Below are 7,504 nucleotides of genomic sequence, written 5' to 3'. Positions count from 1 at the left end.
GGGGTTTCAAGGTGTGAGTAGATCAAAAGAGGATTGTTTATTTTATAAACTCATAAACCCTCCTCTCAGCATGAGAAGTTAATGTGTTGATCTAAAGCAGTGGTTCTTTTCATAGGTGACTTCACACCTCATCCTGGGAAAACTCGTCAAAGCTGGAAGACATCTTTGGTTGACACATCTTGGGAGGGAGCATGCTACTGACATTTAGTCAACAGAGGTCAGAGATGCTGCTAAGCATCCTACAATGCACAGGACATCCCCTGAAACAACGACAAAAAGGACATCAAACTCAAAGGTGAGCTTGCAAAACCCTAGCCTAAAGAGAGTGTGTTATGGAGCTCTGGTAGCATAGTGGATATGAGTTGAGCTGTTAACCTCAAGGTCAGCAGTTCGAAACTACCAGCGGTTCCAAGCGAGAAATATGAGACTTTCTGCTCCCATAAAAATTTAAAGCCTCAGAAACCCTATGCAGGGTCACTATGAGTCGGAACCAACTCCACGGCACAGCACCACCACCAACCTGAGTGTGTTACCACATTAAAATTCAATTATTAACCCTTGCAATCTTCTCCTTCCCCCACAATGAATACTCCTCCGCTCCTCTCATCCGCCTACCTAAACTCAGTGAACCTTTAATTGCAAATAGACTTATTTAGTGATTTCAAGATGCCAGGTATTGTATTAAGAACTTTAAATGCATTAACCTATTTAATTCTCACAACATCCCCATAACTGAAGCACAGTGAGCCTAAGAAAAATGATTGGTGGTGGCTATGTGCCATGGAGTCGGTTCCGACTCATAGCGACCCTGTATACAGTTTCCGAGGCTGTAAATCTTTAAGCGGCAGAAAGCCTCACCTTTCTCCCATGGAATGGCTGGTAGTTTCTAACTGCTAACCTTGTGGTTAGCAGCTGACTTGTAACCACTACACTACCAGAGCTCCTAGAAGATGATTAGTAGGCAAATCCAAATCATCCACTGCTGAGTCTCAGGCCTAATGCAATGCTTCTCAGAGATTGGCAGTAGTGGAAAATAGACGGAAAATAAATGGTTAAACAGTGAGGTGTGCTGGAGCAAAAACCCTATAGCACATCTGTTCATCCAATAAAAATCATTATTGTTCAGCATTTATTGAATACTATTATAGGGCAGGTACTGTGCATGGAAGGAACTCTCATGATATAGTGAATAAGCACTTGAGTGCTAACCAAAGGGTCAGCAGTTCAAACTCACCAGTTTCTCTGAGGGAGAAAGATACTACAGTCCATTTCCATAGATAGACATTTGTTGTTGTTAAGTGCCATCGAGTTGGTTCCGACCCACAGCGACCCTGTATAGGGTTTCCAAAGAGCAACTGGGGAGCTTGAACCACCGACCTTGCAGTTCAAACGATTTTACAGCCTTGGAAAGCCTATGGGGCAGTTCTACTCTGTCTTGTATCATTGCTCTAAGTCAGAATTGACTCAACAACAGTAGGTTGTGTTTTGTTTTACAGTGCATGTTGCAGGACATGTAGATAAAGCCTGGAGCTTGCATTCTAGTGGTGGTGGTTGTTAGGTGCCGTCGAGTCAGTACCAACTCATAGTGACCCTATGCACAACAGAAGGTAACACTGCCCGGTCCTGGGCCAACCTCACAATTGTTGCCATGCTTGAGCCCATTGATGCTGCCACTTTGCCAATCCATCTTGCTGGAGGGTCTTTCTCTGACCCTCCACGTTACCAAACGTGATATCCTTCTCCAAGGACTGGTCCCTCCTCTCAACATGTCCGAAGTATGAGAGATGAAGTTTGGTCATCCTGGCCTCCAAGGAGCACTCTGGCTGCACTTCTAACACAGATATGTTGGTTCTATGGGCAGTCCATGGCACTTTCAGTATTCTCCTCCAACACCATAGCTCAAATGCATCAATTCTTCTACAGTCTTCCTTATTCATTGTCCAGCTTTTGCATGCATATGAGGTTATTGAAAATACCGTGGCTTGGGTCAGGTGTACCTTAGTCCTCAAGCTGACATCTTTGCTTGTCAACATTTTCAAAAGGTGTTATGCAGCAGATTTCCCTAATGCAATGCATAATCAAAATCGTTGGATTTCTTGACTGCTGCTTCCATGAGTGTTGATAGTTGAACCAAGAAGAATGAAGTCCTTGACAACTTCATTCTTTTCTTCGTTGATAACAATGTTGTTGATTGGTCCAGTGGTGAGGATTTTTATTTTCTTTACATTGAGATGCAATTCATACTGAAGGCTGAGATCTTTGATCTTCATCAAAGTAGAGACTGACAATAAGTAAACTTAAAAAAAAGAAATATCTATAGACAATGACAACTGGTAAGGAAAAAATGAACAGGGAACTAAGATAAAGAATTTCTCTTTTCCTTTTCGGTAAATGTCTCCTCTCCTTCCCCTTCTCTCTAGCCTCCTTTCTTGCTCTAGTCCCTGTGCTTTGGGTGATGAGGTTCAGATCACTGCATTGGAAGACAGTAATGTTTAAAAGCTATTCTTAAATTTAATGATTAAAAGTTTTTTTATGTTACTTCTGAGTCCAGCTCACCAATAAAATGTTTACTTATAAAATTAAGCATGGAAGATTGAATTTCTTCTGCTCCTGCTATTCAAGTGGTAGCCTCTGCAATCTTGTTTCAGGTTAGACTATTCCATCAGTTATTCACATGAAGAAAAGATGTCCTGTCTATATTATTGCATCGATAGATAGCTCATCGAATACAAGGGTGTCAAAAGTTTATAGAAAACTAAAATGGAAAGATAATGGAATTTTTCCATGAACTTTTGAATCCCCATGTTACATTATGATTATATTTTTGCATTTAACAAGCCAATATATAAGTAACATAAATGCATATAACATGCACAGTTCACATAGAAAACTATCTCACGGAGGGTCAAGCAGTTTTCAAAAACTGTATAATAGTGTATTATTTGTATAAAAATTGGGTAGTCCTGAGAAAACACCCTACCGTCTGTCACTTTAGAGTTAACTTTGGATGTGATATTACCTAGTCGTTGGCCCAGAAAAAGCCCAGGTGGTACTTTTTTAATTGACCAAACTACTTCATTAGTGCTTTTTTTTCCTTTGCAATAAGCGATAAAACTTCTGATATTTTTCGACTATTTTAACTGTTACATTAAGTTTAAAAATTCCCAAATTGGTGATAAGTTGAAATTTTCTAAACAATTATTGGAGGGAGTGATCCTTAAATCTCCTCAGGAGACATTCAGAACAGCTGGAGGCTGTGCCCGAGTCCTATAAAGCTGATAAAGGAACAGAAAGGCAAAGCGATCCGCTAATGACTTCCACTGAGGAATTCCACTTAACTGTGCAGTCCTTTGCAGAGGCCAGCTAGCTTTCTGACTCTGCTTTCTTCTACATCCATATGTTTGATTATATTGTGCATGTATTAATAGACTACATGAGACTAGTGTCCAAGTCTTTAACTTTTGGTGTTCCTGATGGTACTAATGAGTACATTTATGCTGCCAAAGCAAAGACAGGCAGAGGAGTAGAGGAAAAAGTTGGCTATAGTGAAAACAAATCATGAAATTCATGCTCCACCAAAGAAATTTTAACTGCATAGTTGCCTTAGTTTAAGGTAAGACTGAAGAAACTTTAGCTGCTTAAGAGTCTGTATCTTGCAAGATGATGGGAAGTGACCAAATAAAGATATGAAATCAAGCACAGAGGTAAAATATTGTTCTCAAGATTCAATGCATGGAAACAAAGTGTATGATTTGTAGAATGTAAAACGGATGATCTGCCCTGTAAACTTTCACTCAAGTCACAATAAATACTTAGAGAAAGATTCAATGCATGGCGGGCATCCCATAAAACTTGGAAGCTGAATAGAGGAACTAGTGCCCTACAAGGTCTCTCCTCTAGGGAAAAGTAAAAAGCCACCATCGGTGAGATTGCTTTTATTGTTGCTGTTAAGTGCTGCTGAATTGATTCCGACTCATAGATTTCCCAGGGGCAACTGGTAAATTTGAATGGCAACCTTAAGGTTAGCAATCCAGTGCTTATCCTACAGCACCATAGCTAGACAAGGTAAAAAGATGATGCAAATCAAGATATTAGACTGGATATATGGCAGACCATGAGTTGACTGTTGTTGTTATATGCTGTGGAGTTGATTCTGACTCATAGCTACCCAGTACAGGGTTTCTGAGGCTGTAACTCTTTACAGCCTCAGAAAGCCTCATCTTTCTCCTGTGGAACAGCTGGTATTTTCGAACTGTTGACCTTGCTGTTCACAGCTCGATTCATAACCACTACGCTACCAGAGCTCCTATCAGTTGACTAACACAACACATTCTCAGTTGCCTATTGCTATTATAGCACTGCTGGTGTGGCTCTGTAGGATAAGTACTTTGTACTGCAAAGTGGCAGTTCAAACCTACCAACGGCTCCTCGGAAACCCTGCACAGGGTCGCTATGAGTCACAATCTACTGTTCAGTACTTAACAACAGCAACTATAGCAGCAAGGAGCCCTGGTGGCACTGTGGGTTAGGTTTCAGACTGCTAATCCCAGGATAAGTTACTTACACCCATCCCCTGCTCTGAGGGAGGAAAATGAGGTTGTCTGCTCTGGTTAAAGATGTACAGCCTAAGAAACCCTATTTGGATCACTATGATTTGGAATCAACTCTTTGGAAGTGGGTGGGTTTACTTTAGTAACAGGGAAAGATTACTCTAAAAGTCTTTCTTGACATTTGTGGGAGACATAATCAAACAAGCAGAAGACTGCCACAGAGAGTGAGAGGGGTGGGAATATGGGTGAGTACAGTAGGGACATTCTAGAAAAACTCCCTTGCCCCCTCACTCTCTTTTTCCTTCCTAAAACATTACTGTAAGTGGAGGCAACTATCTTGTAAACAAGAAAGTCCAACAGAGCTTCAGAATCACTGCTTGACATTGCTGAGTTGTTAAACTAACACCAACATCTGCCTCTTAAACTCCTGATATGTAAAACAAGTAAATATTTGATTATGAATTGAGTGAAGGTGTACAGAGCAGATTATCAGTTTTATGTTTAACATTCATATACTTTGCTTCATTACAATAATTGGAATCCTTCTCCCCCATGTGCCATCAGTTAGCGGTAATTGTCTCTATTCACTTCAGTTCTTGCGTTCCTCCATGTCTCCCATTACCTTTATCTTTCCTCTGCCAAGCTCAGTCTTGCTGTATGTTGCCTGCCCTATCACCTGGTGTGGTGCCGTAGGATAAGCACTTGACTACAGGGTCAGTTTGAACTGCAAAGTCTGTGGTTCAAACTCAAAGGCTGCTCCTTGGAAACCCTATACAGAATCATTATGAGTCAGAATGGACTCCTAAACACTTAACAGCAACAACAACAAATCACCCAGTGGAGTCCTGGTGTGGCGCCACAGGATAAACACTCAATCTCTAGGTCGGTTTGAACTGCAAGGTTGGTGGTTCAAACTCACCAGCCACTCCTCAGAAACACTATACAGGGTCACTGTGAGTTGGAACCAATTTGGTGGCACATAACAATGGCAACAATATCATCCGTGTTAGCATGTGTATACCTTCTAGCCCATGTATAATTTTCCCTCCCACCTCCCCTTGTAGCCATCAAAGAATGTTTCTTTCATGAAGAAAACTTTTCCTTAACTTTTTACAACAGTGATCTCATACAATATTTGTTCTTTTGTAATTAATTTCTCTCAGCATAATGTCCTTCAGGTTTATCCCTGTTGTGTGAAGAGTTGTAAAGATTCATTTATTCTTCAGTATTGTGTAATATTCTATTATGTGTATGTACCAAAGTTTTTTTTTTTTTAACCATTCTGTTGATGTGCATTTAGGCTGTCTCCATCTTTTTGAGATTGTGAAGAGTGCTGCAAGGAACATACATCGATTCATGTCATGGCTTTTATTTCTTGAGGATATATGTGAAGTAGAGGGATTCCTGGGTCACATGGTATTTCTATTTTCAACTTCTTGAGAAAGCATCATACCATTTTCCATAGTGGCTGCACCATTTTACAGTCCCACCAGCAGTATAAGAGGGTCCCATTCTCTCCACACCCTATCCAACTTTTGTTGTTTTCTACTTTTTTGAACTTTGCTAATAATACTGGAGGAAGATATCTTATTGTTGTTTTGCTTTGCATCTTCCTAATGGACTTCTGGTATGGCTCTATAGGATCAGCACTGGACTGTGGACCACAAGGTGAGTAGTTCAAACCCACCAACTGCTACTCAGAAACCTTATACCAGGGTTGCTATGAATTGGAGATGACTCTACAGCCCTTAGCAACAACAACAATGGCTAATGATCTTGAGCATTTTTTCTTGTTTGTTGATTGTCCAAATCGCCACTTTGGTGAAGTGTTTGTTCCTGTCCTCTGCCTGTTTTTTAGTTGGATTATTTGTCTTCTTCTTGTTGAGACATGGAAGTGTTCTATAAAATGTAGATAGTAGTCCTTTGTCTGATATGTCATTGCCAATGGGTTTTCACCAGTCTGAGCTCTCTTTTTACTCTTTTGGTGAAATCCTTTGATGTACCTAATTGTCTAATTTTTAGGATGGCCCCATCAACTGTTTTGTATTGTTTGTATGTTTTTAGTTATGTTTGATAGTGTTTTTATGCCATGTATCAGAGCCTCTAAGTTTATCCCTATTTTTCCATTTATGATCTTTACATTTATGTCTTTAATCCATGTTGAGATCACTTTTGTAAATGGTGTGAGATATGGGTTGTGTTTTCATTTTTCTGCAAATGAACTTCTAGTTTTGCCAGCATTGTTTGTTGAAGGGACTGCCTCTTTCCCATTTAATGCATCTTGTCACTTTATGGAAGACAAACCATAGGTGGATGAATTTACTTCTGAGTTCTCAATTCTATTCCATAAATCGATGTGTTTTTCACTGTATCAGAACCAGACTGTTTTGACTACTGTAGCTGTGTAGTAGGTTTTGAGATAGGTAAGTAAGAGGCTTCCTACTTTGTTCTTTTCTAATAATGCTTTGCTTATTTGGAGTCTCTTTCATTTACATATAAAGGTAGTGATTTGATTTTCCATCTCTTTCAAAAATGAAGTTAGGATTTGGAATGGGATTGCATTATATCTACAGATTGTTTGGGATTGTGTTTCACAATGTTAAGTCTTCCTATCCATGAGCATTGTATGTTCCTTCATTTCTACAGGTCTCTTTTGATATCTTGTAGTAGTGCTTTGTAGTTTTCTTTATATAGATCTTTTGCTTCTTGGTTAGATTTATTCCCAAATATTCCATCTTCTGAGTAGCTATTATAAATGGTATTGTTTTTCTAATTTCCTTTGCAGAGCTCCCTTTATTAGTATAGAGAAATCCAACGGATTTTTGCATGTTGAGCTTGTATCCTGTCACTTTGCCGAATCTATAAATGTGTCCCAGTACTTTTCTTTGTTGAGTTTTTGGAATTCTCTAAGTATAGGATCTTATCATCTACAAATAGAGTTTTACTTCTTTTTT

Source organism: Chrysochloris asiatica, unplaced genomic scaffold, assembly GCF_000296735.1.
Source record: "Chrysochloris asiatica unplaced genomic scaffold, ChrAsi1.0 scaffold00036, whole genome shotgun sequence".
Lineage (NCBI taxonomy): Eukaryota > Metazoa > Chordata > Mammalia > Afrosoricida > Chrysochloridae > Chrysochloris > Chrysochloris asiatica.
This window is presented reverse-complemented; position numbering follows the sequence as displayed.